Genomic DNA, 13,091 nt, shown 5'->3' with positions numbered 1-13,091 from the left:
AGGTAGTAGCTAAAATCGTTAAAACCAGACTCAACGAAGCCGTGGAAAAGATAATCGGGCCAGACCAACACATAGTAGGAAAGGGGAGGAACATTGTAACGGCGCTGACAACGATCAGAGACGCAATCGCGAGCCACGAGAGCAGGCAGGGCGCGGGCCTTAAACTGGTAGCGGTAGATATTGAGAAGGCTTTCGACAGGGTGAACATAAACCACGTATTGAACACATTAAAGAGGATGGGATTCCCCGAAAAGTTTTTGAATACAATAAAAATGTTCACGAACAACATCACGTCGAAAGTAAAATTGAGCGCGGGGGCCGAAACAAAGTCGTTCCCCGTGAGAAGATCAATCAGACAAGGCTGTCCGCTTTCGATGCTTCTGTTCTCTATATCACTGGAGCCCCTGCTACATAGTCTTCGCAGAAACATTAAAGGAATCCCGGCGGGGAACGGAAAAGTGTCCGCGGTGGCTTATGCGGACGACGTAACGATCTTCGCCCAAGATCAAGCGGAAATTCATGTAATAGGGAAATCATTAAAGGAATATGAGGAGGAAAGCGGGCAAAAAGTAAACATGGAAAAGACAAAGGCCTTGACAATAAAAGACGCCGACTTCACCGCGACCAGTGAATGGAAAGAGGTGACCTCGATGGACATTCTGGGCATTCCATGGAGTAGGACTTCCACGGAGACGACAAACGCAGTATGGGAAAAGGCAACGAGAATGATAAAAGGAACATTAGCGCAATTGAGAGACAGGGACCTAAACATACATCAGAAAGTCCTTGCGATAAACGCATTGTTATTATCCAAGGCATGGTACGCCGCACTGATTTTCCCGTTGCCAGAAAAACATGGGGCTCTATTGACGAAAATAGCAACGCAATACCTTTGGGGAGGGCATTTGCTAAGAGTAGCAAAGAGCCAGGCCTGTCTACCCAAGGGGAAGGGGGGCCTAGGGCTGATCGACGTGCGGGACAAAGCCCTGGCACTCTATGCAAAGACAGTAATAAACATCCTATCCGACGACTGTCAACATTCAAAAGATCTGCTAAAGGCGGCATGGGGTGCACCAGGGCAGGATAGACTGCTGATGAAAACTATCAGGAAAGTTAAGGACTTAGTAGAAAAGATGCCGAGAGGAGTGACAGCCACCACCAAGTGCCTTTACCGACAACTCAGAAGCGACGACAACCACCGAATCAACATCGAAAAGCACATCCTATCGGTAAATTGGAAGAGAGTGTGGAAGAACATCAACGAAATAGCCATGACCCTAAGGACAAAGAGCGTCCTATTCCTATTCGCAAACTATATAGTGACCACCCAGCAAGTGAAACAAAACATGTATCTAACAAGCAGGAACGAATGCGAATACTGTGACAAAGCCGACACACAAGACCACAGGGTGTTCGAATGCACCATCTCAAGGAGGAGGTGGTGCCTAATAAAAAGAACATTTAGAGAATTAAACACCTTTGGAGAAAAGGAGATAGGAAATAGGAATATGATGATTCTGGATTTCAACATCTTTCCCCGCGTGAAAATGGAAACAATGTGCTGGCTGATTGGACAGCACCTTCTTACGGTACACAAGTGGGTTAAAATAGATATAGAAAGTTGGTGGGAACAAGTGAAAAAAGAGAGCAAAAACCTACCGGGCCGATTACAGCCATATTGGAAGAAAGTAGAACAAATGGTAAAAAAAGAAGTCATGAAAGAATAACAAGTTTAAAGAAAATTGGTCTTGGACTCAATGTAAACTGTCATGTATGCAAGGAAATATATTACCGATAACAAGTATGTGAATAAAGGGAATACGTTCAATAAATAAGAGCAGATAATAATGTAAACAATGTATCATTAATGTTTAACTGTGAAAAAAAGACGCAAAGGGGATGTTTAAAAAAAATTTGACTATTTATAATTGGCTTGATTTCATTGTAATCATTTTGTTCCCTATAAAGGATCTTGTATTGTTAATTCAAGTAAGGAAAATGTTCCCTAAGTTATGTGACGGTGAACACTTTCCGAATGCTTATAGTTCATAAGTGGTTCATACTTATATCATCCTTTGTTTAGAATTGTTCAATTGTGAAAATGTTCAATCTGTGGTCTTATGCACGCTTAAGATGGTGCACATGGTGTTAAATAACTATGTCTGTGAATGGAAATACATGCAATAAAAAAAAAAAAAAAAAAAAAAAAAAAAATACCACGCTGAATTCACCGGTTCTCGTCCGATCACCGAAGTTAAGCAGCATCGGGCCCGGATAGTACTTGGATGGGTGACCGCCTGGGAACACCGGGTGCCGTTGGCTTTCAATATTTTTTTTCCGAAACGAACGTATTTTGAGGCATTCTCTGATGTTTTTAATTTTTTTCAAATAATTTATTTTGCAATGCCAGACATTGCATGCGTGATTTTGAATTGGTATGTTCCCTTTTGACACCATTCCATTTCATCTAGATGCGACCAGCTCTCTTGGGGCAATGCATTGGTGCTGTAGTAACCCGTATCTCTTCCACATTTATCCAAAGTTCGTTTTGAGATGGCAAATTACCTCCGTCTCCCGCCATCATATAGTATGGTCGTGGACGGCCCGATGTATGCAAGCCGTGGGCAAGAAAATAGACGTCGTGTCGCGTCGTTGCAAGTGTTTGCGGGCTTGATATTGCTAAAATAGTTGACTCGAGAGTGGTGGAAATTGCCAACGGCCGTGAGGACGTGTCTGTGTTCCGGTTCTGTGTGTGCGTTTCCCCGGCGTTCGAGGCTTCGATCGCCGGGAGGGGTGAAACTCGCTGCCTCCCCTAGTGCTTGTGGCGGAGAAGTTTTTTTTGTGGTGGAGTTTTCCCCTTTTTTCTTTATCAGGCCTGTTTAGGGCTTGAGGTGCGTGATTGGTTCTTTTCTTTCCTTGTTAAGGTAGTAAATTAGAATGCCTTACGATAGGAAGGCCACGCTAATTATAAGTCTCAATGACTTAAAAGAAAGCGCTACGGCCCTAGAGGTCCATCGATTCATCGGTGTCGAGCTCGGGCTAAAATTGGAAGATTTGGTGGCTATTCAGTTTGGAATTACTAGGAAAACAGTTTATGTTAAGGTGATAAATGAAGAATTAGTGGAAAAAATTTTGCGGTCGAAAGGGGGGCCCATCGACTTTCCTTCAGAAGCCGATAAGCGGGGAACGGCGACCTTGGAGTCGGCCTCTAGCAGGGCAACCTTTGTTAAGGTGGTCTCACTCCCGCCTGAAGTCCCCAGATTTGAGGTGGAAATGGCCCTCGGAAAATACGGCAAGGTGGTCTCCCACACGGACAACCAGTGGATTGGGCAGGGTCTGTACAAAATCAGTACAGGTACCCGAACAGTCAAGATGTACATTAAGAGCCCCATACCATCATATATCCCTATCGCCGGGTTTAGAGCTGTAATACACTACGACGGGCAAAAGCAAACCTGTTCCAGGTGTGGGAGTGAGGAGCACCTTAGAGTCAAATGCACAATGATGAAGACGAGTACGGCTTATGCGGATGCATTGCGGGGAAAGAAGTCAAACACGGAGGAGGAAATTCCGCTGGTGCCAATTCCGGAGGAAGATAATGGTACTGATGCAATCGGGGAGAATACAGGGGCAGAGGATTCTTTAGAAGGTGAAAAGCGGCGAGGAACTACGCGAGCCCCCCCGACCAGCGAAGATGATGACTCGGGCAGTGACGGACCGGCAGAGGCCAACGGAATCGGGCGTAAGCGGAGGAAGGGGTCAAGGAACAGGGGGCGGGGTAAAAGGATTTCGACTTCCGTTACCCTTAGCAATTTAATGGAGGCCACCGGCGCGGAAGGGGAAGCTTGCAACGGGGAACGAGGGGAGAGGGGGAACAGCGAGGCCGGGACTAAGGAGATGGACATTCAGGAGGAGGGGCGAGAAGGAAGTGTGGAAATGCTGGCAGACAAGCTGAGCAATAAAAAAATGGAATGGTTGGTGGGGCATAGTGAATCGGAGCCGGGTCGGGGGAGAGAGAGTGGGGGCAGCCGGGCCTCCGTTGACGCCCCGGGAGGGGAAGTGGCCCCGGGGCTGATTGGCGCGGTGGCGTCGAATGGGGGGGTGGTGGCGGTTTTGGCGGGCGGGACCAGGCAGAAAGAAGGTGAAATGGCAGTGGACCACGGTCTGCAGGGGGCGGAGGCTGAAGCGAGCGGTGACTTCACAGTGGTCGACCGGCGGGCCAGGAGGGTAAAGGAAATCGGAAAGAAGAAAGAGGTGTTGCGCGGCAGCGTCACTGCGGGTGAGCATGGAGAAGAGGCTCGGGGCAGCGCCAGTGAGAGCAGTGTTGCGGACGACCTTGAGGAGAGCACCAGCCGATTCTGGAGGGGGTGCAAAAAGGTGGCGGCGGAGCAAAAGCGGACAAAATGGCCTAGCGGCGACTGCGGCAGTGCTGGACCACGTCCGGCATTGGAGGACTGGGCCGAAAAGTTTGCGTATGTTAAAGAAGGTAAATTTAAAATCACGAATAGGGAATCGAATAATTTGGAAACGGAAAAGCCGCTTTCACCTAAAGCAAATATATAGATTGGAATACCTCCCTACCGAATATCCTTTGAACACCGAAATGGACACAAAACTAAAAATAGGCACGCTAAATGTGTGTGGGATCAGAAGCAAGGAAAGGATAGAAAGAGTTTTTGACCTTTTTCAAAAAGAAGGTCTGGACATCCTTTTGTTGCAAGAGGTCACGGGAAGCGCATATTGGGACTCAGGGCCTGCGCAGATATATATGAATACTATAGAACAGGAAAGAGGCACCGCCATATTGTTAAAAAAAAGCATTATCCCACAAAAGATTACAATGTTACCATCTGGGAGGGCGATGGCCATGTACGTACTCGGAATAAAGATAATCAATGTGTACGGCCCGGCCGGCACTAGGAAATTACAGGAAAGGAGGGAATTCTACACGAGGGACCTCCTCCCCCTTTTGAACGGGTTTCAAGGAATGGCACTCCTAGGCGGGGATTTTAATGCAATAATAGACGAAAAAGACAGCCAAAATAACCGAGAAGGATCAGGGAAATACCCAATATGCGGCCCCCTTAAAGCAATTATAAATAACCTCAGGGCAGTTGACGTAGTAAAACTATCCAACGGCAATGACATCCTCCCGTACACCATTTACAGGGAAAACTGGGCAACCCGGCAGGACCGTTTCTATGCATCCCTCGACATGAAGACCCGTATATCGTCCTATTCGGTGCTTCCAGTAACATGCTCCGATCACTGCGCGGTCCTGATCTCCGTCAAAGGATCCCCGAACAGAACGGGGCCAAAGGCAAGGGCAAAGGAATGGAGGTTGAATACTGAGCTGTTTCACGAACAAGACACCAAAGAAATACTGAGGGAGAACATCCAACTGTGGGTAAAAAAGTGGAGTGGAATGGACCCAATTAAAAGATGGGAGATGACGAAAGTCCATATTAGAAGGCTCTTTGCACATTTGCAAAGAATAAGAGCGGAAGAAACAAGAGAAACCATGCTCTTTTATAGGGAAGCGCTCCAAGAAAGTTTAAAATCTAGGAATAAGGGAAGGAGCAACTGGGAAGAAACTAAAGAACTGAAGAGGAAAATTTTTAGTATTGAACAGCAAAGGGCAAAAATACAATCTTGGCAAAAAAGCAAACTATCCCTGCCAGAGGAAGAGGCCTCTGTTTATTACCTGGGGAGAAGATTAAAGGAGTGCAGAAATAATATATTAAACAACGGAATATTTAATGAAAACGGAAGTAGAATAGAGGAGGAAAGTGAAATGATAGACCATGTATACAACCACTTTGTGGCTCTCCTGTCAGGAAATAACACCACACGAAAGGGTAAGTCACCAGACTCCACGCCACTCCCGACACTCCCAGTGGAAATGGCAGAGAGAATGGCGGAAATATACACGAGAGAGGAGTGTGAGGACGCCCTGAGATGGCTCCCCAAGGGGAGGTCTCCTGGTCCCGACGGAATTCCTTACGAATTCTATGAAGAATTTTGGAAAGATCTGAAAGATATACTGATTCCAGCATTTGAGTCCATTTTCAAAAAAAATATTCTCGCCAAGACCCAAAGTGAGGGAAAAATAGTACTCGTACCGAAAAAGAAAGAACCGAGAGTAATAAATGACTACAGACCTATCACACTCCTGAATGCCGATTATAAAATAATGGCGAAAATCGTGAAAACTAGGCTGAGTGAAGGCCTAGCGACGATAATCGGCCCTGACGAACACATAGTAGGGCAGGGAAAAAATATAATATCAGCACTGACGACCATCAGGGACGTGATAGCGAGCCACGATCATAGGCGGGACGAAGGTCTCAAACTAATAGCGGTTGATCTGGACAAGGCATTTGATAGAGTGGAAGTCTATCACGTACTTGACACCTTGAAAGAGATGGGCTTCCCGGAAATATTCTTGGAAAATATTAAAATGTTCACGAAAAACATCAGTTCAAGAGTAAAATTGAGCGCGGGGGTAGAAACAAGGCCGTTTCCTGTAACAAGATCCATTAGACAAGGATGTCCACTATCAATGATTCTCTTTTCAGTAACACTGGAGCCCCTATTACACCGTCTCCGCAGGATTCTGAAAGGTATCCCTGTGGGGAACGAAAAAATAACCGCGGTAGCGTACGCGGACGATATAACGATCTTCGCCAAAGACCAAACGGAGGTTGACATAATCGAGAAATCGCTAAAAGAATATGAAAACGAAAGCGGGCAAAAGGTGAATGTGGAAAAAACGAAGGCCATGCTAATAAAAGACGTCGACTTCACTGGTACTGGTAAATGGAAAGAGGTAACTTCAGTAGACATCCTCGGAATACCATGGAGAAGAACGTTGACGGACACAACTATCGCAGCATGGGAAAAGACAACGTCAACGATCAAAGGAACTATTGCACAATTGAGAGATAGAAACCTCAATATTTACCAGAAAGTCCTTGCGATCAATGCATTAATATATTCCAAGGCCTGGTTCACTGCACAAATCCTTCCGTTGCCAGATAAAAATGGGGCCGTAATGACCAAAATAGCAATGCAATATCTGTGGAGTGGGCAACTGCTAAGGGTGGCAAAGAGCCAGACCTGTCTCCCCAAGGGCAAAGGAGGCCTAGGGATGATTGATGTGCGGGACAAGGCCATTGCCCTCTACGCAAAAACAGTAATTAACACCTTAACTGGCGACTGTCAACAGTCAAAACATCTATTAAAGGTGGCATTGGATGCACCTAGGCAAGATAGAATTATGACAAAAACTATCAGGACAGTTAAAGACATAGTAGAAAAGATGTCGAGAGAAACGAGAGCAACCACAAAGTCCATCTACAGAATACTGAGAAACGACGACTATTGTCAAATCAATATAGAAAAACACATCGTATCAGTAAACTGGAAGAGAGTCTGGAGAAATATCAACAAAAACAGCATGAACTTAAGGACAAAGAGCGCCTTTTTTCTATTTGCTAACTACATAGTAACAACCCAACAAATCAAAAAAAACCTAAAGCTGTCCGGGAACAACGAATGCGAACACTGCGATGCAGCCGACACGCAAGACCACAGGGTGTTTGAATGCAACATATCAAGACAAAGATGGGGCCTAATAAAAAAAGCTTTTAGAGTATTCAATACATTCGGAGAAAAGAATATAGGTAATAGGAATATAATGCTAATGGACTTCAACCTCTTCCCCAGCGGAAAAATGGAAATTATGTGCTGGCTAATAGGACAACATCTACTGACGGTAAACAAGTGGGTGGAAATAGATATGGGAACTTGGTGGGAGAACGTTAAAAAAGAAAGTAAGAACTTAGAAAAACGGCTACAACCATATTGGAAAATAGTAGAACAACTGGTCACAGAAGAAGGCACGGTGGAAAGTCCGGGGTAAAAAAAGAGGGAATGTTATTGAAGTAATGTATCGACGTATATGGGAAGTAATATAATACTCATAAATGTACCAAACAAAAAAAAAAAAAAATTTTAAATGTAAATATAATGTCCTAAAGTAAATGTAATAAATATACCCATATATGTGTATTTATAAATAAATAGGAATAAAGTTTTACTGCTTACCAAAGCCTAGTTTGGGCAGTTAAGATTTTGAACTGCTTTCAAAGGATGTAACTGCCTGTGTGCCATTGCAACATTTTGATGTAAAATGTAAAAAACTATTATTTTCCATTATTTAAAAAAAAAAAACAATTAATGTATTATTCTATTGACTGTAAAGCACACAACCATGTAATGCAATGTTGGGGCTAGTGCCCTAGAAATAAAGTTATAAAAAAAAATACCACGCTGAATTCACCGGTTCTCGTCCGATCACCGAAGTTAAGCAGCATCGGGCCCGGATAGTACTTGGATGGGTGACCGCCTGGGAACACCGGGTGCCGTTGGCTTTCAATATTTTTTTTCCGAAACGAACGTATTTTGAGGCATTCTCTGATGTTTTTAATTTTTTTCAAATAATTTATTTTGCAATGCCAGACATTGCATGCGTGATTTTGAATTGGTATGTTCCCTTTTGACACCATTCCATTTCATCTAGATGCGACCAGCTCTCTTGGGGCAATGCATTGGTGCTGTAGTAACCCGTATCTCTTCCACATTTATCCAAAGTTCGTTTTGAGATGGCAAATTACCTCCGTCTCCCGCCATCATATAGTATGGTCGTGGACGGCCCGATGTATGCAAGCCGTGGGCAAGAAAATAGACGTCGTGTCGCGTCGTTGCAAGTGTTTGCGGGCTTGATATTGCTAAAATAGTTGACTCGAGAGTGGTGGAAATTGCCAACGGCCATACCACGCTGAATACACCGGTTCTCGTCCGATCACCGAAGTTAAGCAGCATCGGGCCCGGATAGTACTTGGATGGGTGACCGCCTGGGAACACCGGGTGCCGTTGGCTTTCAATATTTTTTTTCCGAAACGAACGTATTTTGAGGCATTCTCTGATGTTTTTAATTTTTTTCAAATAATTTATTTTGCAATGCCAGACATTGCATGCGTGATTTTGAATTGGTATGTTCCCTTTTGACACCATTCCATTTCATCTAGATGCGACCAGCTCTCTTGGGGCAATGCATTGGTGCTGTAGTAACCCGTATCTCTTCCACATTTATCCAAAGTTCGTTTTGAGATGGCAAATTACCTCCGTCTCCCGCCATCATATGGTATGGTCGTGGACGGCCCGATGTATGCAAGCCGTGGGCAAGAAAATAGACGTCGTGTCGCGTCGTTGCAAGTGTTTGCGGGCTTGATATTGCTAAAATAGTTGACTCGAGAGTGGTGGAAATTGCCAACGGCCATACCACGCTGAATACACCGGTTCTCGTCCGATCACCGAAGTTAAGCAGCATCGGGCCCGGATAGTACTTGGATGGGTGACCGCCTGGGAACACCGGGTGCCGTTGGCTTTCAATATTTTTTTTCCGAAACGAACGTATTTTGAGGGATTCTCTGATGTTTTTAATTTTTTTCAAATAATTTATTTTGCAATGCCAGACATTGCATGCGTGATTTTGAATTGGTATGTTCCCTTTTGACACCATTCCATTTCATCTAGATGCGACCAGCTCTCTTGGGGCAATGCATTGGTGCTGTAGTAACCCGTATCTCTTCCACATTTATCCAAAGTTCGTTTTGAGATGGCAAATTACCTCCGTCTCCCGCCATCATATAGTATGGTCGTGGACGGCCCGATGTATGCAAGCCGTGGGCAAGAAAATAGACGTCGTGTCGCGTCGTTGCAAGTGTTTGCGGGCTTGATATTGCTAAAATAGTTGACTCGAGAGTGGTTGAAATTGCCAACGGCCATACCACGCTGAATTCACCGGTTCTCGTCCGATCACCGAAGTTAAGCAGCATCGGGCCCGGATAGTACTTGGATGGGTGACCGCCTGGGAACACCGGGTGCCGTTGGCTTTCAATATTTTTTTTCCGAAACGAACGTATTTTGAGGCATTCTCTGATGTTTTAAATTTTTTTCAAATAATTTATTTTGCAATGCCAGACATTGCATGCGTGATTTTGAATTGGTATGTTCCCTTTTGACACCATTCCATTTCATCTAGATGCGACCAGCTCTCTTGGGGCAATGCATTGGTGCTGTAGTAACCCGTATCTCTTCCACATTTATCCAAAGTTCGTTTTGAGATGGCAAATTACCTCCGTCTCCCGCCATCATATAGTATGGTCGTGGACGGCCCGATGTATGCAAGCCGTGGGCAAGAAAATAGACGTCGTGTCGCGTCGTTGCAAGTGTTTGCGGGCTTGATATTGCTAAAATAGTTGACTCGAGAGTGGTGGAAATTGCCAACGGCCATACCACGCTGAATACACCGGTTCTCGTCCGATCACCGAAGTTAAGCAGCATCGGGCCCGGATAGTACTTGGATGGGTGACCGCCTGGGAACACCGGGTGCCGTTGGCTTTCAATATTTTTTTTCCGAAACGAACGTATTTTGAGGCATTCTCTGATGTTTTTAATTTTTTTCAAATAATTTATTTTGCAATGCCAGACATTGCATGCGTGATTTTGAATTGGTATGTTCCCTTTTGACACCATTCCATTTCATCTAGATGCGACCAGCTCTCTTGGGGCAATGCATTGGTGCTGTAGTAACCCGTATCTCTTCCACATTTATCCAAAGTTCGTTTTGAGATGGCAAATTACCTCCGTCTCCCGCCATCATATAGTATGGTCGTGGACGGCCCGATGTATGCAAGCCGTGGGCAAGAAAATAGACGTCGTGTCGCGTCGTTGCAAGTGTTTGCGGGCTTGATATTGCTAAAATAGTTGACTCGAGAGTGGTGGAAATTGCCAACGGCCATACCACGCTGAATACACCGGTTCTCGTCCGATCACCGAAGTTAAGCAGCATCGGGCCCGGATAGTACTTGGATGGGTGACCGCCTGGGAACACCGGGTGCCGTTGGCTTTCAATATTTTTTTTCCGAAACGAACGTATTTTGAGGCATTCTCTGATGTTTTTAATTTTTTTCAAATAATTTATTTTGCAATGCCAGACATTGCATGCGTGATTTTGAATTGGTATGTTCCCTTTTGACACCATTCCATTTCATCTAGATGCGACCAGCTCTCTTGGGGCAATGCATTGGTGCTGTAGTAACCCGTATCTCTTCCACATTTATCCAAAGTTCGTTTTGAGATGGCAAATTACCTCCGTCTCCCGCCATCATATAGTATGGTCGTGGACGGCCCGATGTATGCAAGCCGTGGGCAAGAAAATAGACGTCGTGTCGCGTCGTTGCAAGTGTTTGCGGGCTTGATATTGCTAAAATAGTTGACTCGAGAGTGTTGGAAAATGCCAACGGCCATACCACGCTGAATACACCGGTTCTCGTCCGATCACCGAAGTTAAGCAGCATCGGGCCCGGATAGTACTTGGATGGGTGACCGCCTGGGAACACCGGGTGCCGTTGGCTTTCAATATTTTTTTTCCGAAACGAACGTATTTTGAGGCATTCTCTGATGTTTTTAATTTTTTTCAAATAATTTATTTTGCAATGCCAGACATTGCATGCGTGATTTTGAATTGGTATGTTCCCTTTTGACACCATTCCATTTCATCTAGATGCGACCAGCTCTCTTGGGGCAATGCATTGGTGCTGTAGTAACCCGTATCTCTTCCACATTTATCCAAAGTTCGTTTTGAGATGGCAAATTACCTCCGTCTCCCGCCATCATATAGTATGGTCGTGGACGGCCCGATGTATGCAAGCCGTGGGCAAGAAAATAGACGTCGTGTCGCGTCGTTGCAAGTGTTTGCGGGCTTGATATTGCTAAAATAATTGACTCGAGAGTGTTGGAAAATGCCAACGGCCATACCACGCTGAATACACCGGTTCTCGTCCGATCACCGAAGTTAAGCAGCATCGGGCCCGGATAGTACTTGGATGGGTGACCGCCTGGGAACACCGGGTGCCGTTGGCTTTCAATATTTTTTTTCCGAAACGAACGTATTTTGAGGCATTCTCTGATGTTTTAAATTTTTTTCAAATAATTTATTTTGCAATGCCAGACATTGCATGCGTGATTTTGAATTGGTATGTTCCCTTTTGACACCATTCCATTTCATCTAGATGCGACCAGCTCTCTTGGGGCAATGCATTGGTGCTGTAGTAACCCGTATCTCTTCCACATTTATCCAAAGTTCGTTTTGAGATGGCAAATTACCTCCGTCTCCCGCCATCATATAGTATGGTCGTGGACGGCCCGATGTATGCAAGCCGTGGGCAAGAAAATAGACGTCGTGTCGCGTCGTTGCAAGTGTTTGCGGGCTTGATATTGCTAAAATAGTTAACTCGAGAGTGGTGGAAATTGCCAACGGCCATACCACGCTGAATTCACCGGTTCTCGTCCGATCACCGAAGTTAAGCAGCATCGGGCCCGGATAGTACTTGGATGGGTGACCGCCTGGGAACACCGGGTGCCGTTGGCTTTCAATATTTTTTTTCCGAAACGAACGTATTTTGAGGCATTCTCTGATGTTTTTAATTTTTTTCAAATAATTTATTTTGCAATGCCAGACATTGCATGCGTGATTTTGAATTGGTATGTTCCCTTTTGACACCATTCCATTTCATCTAGATGCGACCAGCTCTCTTGGGGCAATGCATTGGTGCTGTAGTAACCCGTATCTCTTCCACATTTATCCAAAGTTCGTTTTGAGATGGCAAATTACCTCCGTCTCCCGCCATCATATAGTATGGTCGTGGACGGCCCGATGTATGCAAGCCGTGGGCAAGAAAATAGACGTCGTGTCGCGTCGTTGCAAGTGTTTGCGGGCTTGATATTGCTAAAATAGTTGACTCGAGAGTGGTGGAAATTGCCAACGGCCATACCACGCTGAATACACCGGTTCTCGTCCGATCACCGAAGTTAAGCAGCATCGGGCCCGGATAGTACTTGGATGGGTGACCGCCTGGGAACACCGGGTGCCGTTGGCTTTCAATATTTTTTTTCCGAAACGAACGTATTTTGAGGCATTCTCTGATGTTTTTAATTTTTTTCAAATAATTTATTTTGCAATG

General features: G+C 45.1%; 9 non-coding genes and 2 pseudogenes across 9 annotated transcripts; all 11 read left to right on the top strand.

The window, feature by feature from the left end:
- Positions 1-2,213: 2,213 nt before the first annotated feature.
- LOC139688740 (5S ribosomal RNA) lies at positions 2,214-2,312 on the top strand (annotated as a pseudogene).
- Positions 2,313-8,326: 6,014 nt separating this feature from the next.
- Positions 8,327-8,425, top strand: LOC139688738 (5S ribosomal RNA; annotated as a pseudogene).
- Positions 8,426-8,824: 399 nt separating this feature from the next.
- On the top strand, positions 8,825-8,943 carry LOC139688881 (5S ribosomal RNA). The gene has a single exon (XR_011700950.1). It is a non-coding gene; the product is annotated as a 5S ribosomal RNA (ribosomal RNA).
- Positions 8,944-9,332: 389 nt separating this feature from the next.
- On the top strand, positions 9,333-9,451 carry LOC139688880 (5S ribosomal RNA). Its single transcript, XR_011700949.1, has one exon. It is a non-coding gene; the product is annotated as a 5S ribosomal RNA (ribosomal RNA).
- Positions 9,452-9,840: 389 nt separating this feature from the next.
- Positions 9,841-9,959, top strand: LOC139689144 (5S ribosomal RNA). The gene has a single exon (XR_011701201.1). It is a non-coding gene; the product is annotated as a 5S ribosomal RNA (ribosomal RNA).
- A 389-nt stretch (positions 9,960-10,348) lies between these two features.
- LOC139688879 (5S ribosomal RNA) lies at positions 10,349-10,467 on the top strand. The gene has a single exon (XR_011700948.1). It is a non-coding gene; the product is annotated as a 5S ribosomal RNA (ribosomal RNA).
- Positions 10,468-10,856: 389 nt separating this feature from the next.
- LOC139688878 (5S ribosomal RNA) lies at positions 10,857-10,975 on the top strand. The gene has a single exon (XR_011700947.1). It is a non-coding gene; the product is annotated as a 5S ribosomal RNA (ribosomal RNA).
- A 389-nt stretch (positions 10,976-11,364) lies between these two features.
- LOC139688877 (5S ribosomal RNA) lies at positions 11,365-11,483 on the top strand. Its single transcript, XR_011700946.1, has one exon. It is a non-coding gene; the product is annotated as a 5S ribosomal RNA (ribosomal RNA).
- A 389-nt stretch (positions 11,484-11,872) lies between these two features.
- On the top strand, positions 11,873-11,991 carry LOC139688876 (5S ribosomal RNA). Its single transcript, XR_011700945.1, has one exon. It is a non-coding gene; the product is annotated as a 5S ribosomal RNA (ribosomal RNA).
- Positions 11,992-12,380: 389 nt separating this feature from the next.
- On the top strand, positions 12,381-12,499 carry LOC139689143 (5S ribosomal RNA). Its single transcript, XR_011701200.1, has one exon. It is a non-coding gene; the product is annotated as a 5S ribosomal RNA (ribosomal RNA).
- Positions 12,500-12,888: 389 nt separating this feature from the next.
- LOC139688875 (5S ribosomal RNA) lies at positions 12,889-13,007 on the top strand. The gene has a single exon (XR_011700944.1). It is a non-coding gene; the product is annotated as a 5S ribosomal RNA (ribosomal RNA).
- The last annotated feature ends 84 nt before the right edge of the window (positions 13,008-13,091 follow it).

This window comes from Hetaerina americana, unplaced genomic scaffold, assembly GCF_022747635.1.
Source record: "Hetaerina americana unplaced genomic scaffold, ioHetAmer1.1.p SCAF_216, whole genome shotgun sequence".
NCBI lineage: Eukaryota > Metazoa > Arthropoda > Insecta > Odonata > Calopterygidae > Hetaerina > Hetaerina americana.
Note: the sequence above shows the minus strand (reverse complement) of the source record. Positions and strands in the feature narration are given on the sequence as shown.